Here is a 321-nt window from a genome sequence, read left to right on the forward strand (position 1 = left end):
CCTATCCAGTAAGGCGTGATTATTGTAGTCCAAGTCCGGATAACAGAATAAATTACTTAAAAAAAAGAAATGTGATGATTCAGGAGATAACGAAGGTCAGTACCAATAATTCTGGATAATGGAAAAAATTCTGGTGCACAAATTGCACCATCAACAATATATGAAAACCGTCCTGTATAATATGTATGAAAAAATACATATTAAAAATCAACATAAACCTGATTAAATAAATATATATAATAAACACGCGCACACTAAACTAGACATATAAACAAATAAATTAGTGCATAATGGAAGATACTATTTACTAGAATACTGTAA

The sequence above is a fragment of the Penaeus monodon genome, chromosome 22 (genome assembly GCF_015228065.2).
Source record: "Penaeus monodon isolate SGIC_2016 chromosome 22, NSTDA_Pmon_1, whole genome shotgun sequence".
In the NCBI taxonomy this organism is placed as follows: Eukaryota; Metazoa; Arthropoda; class Malacostraca; order Decapoda; family Penaeidae; genus Penaeus; species Penaeus monodon.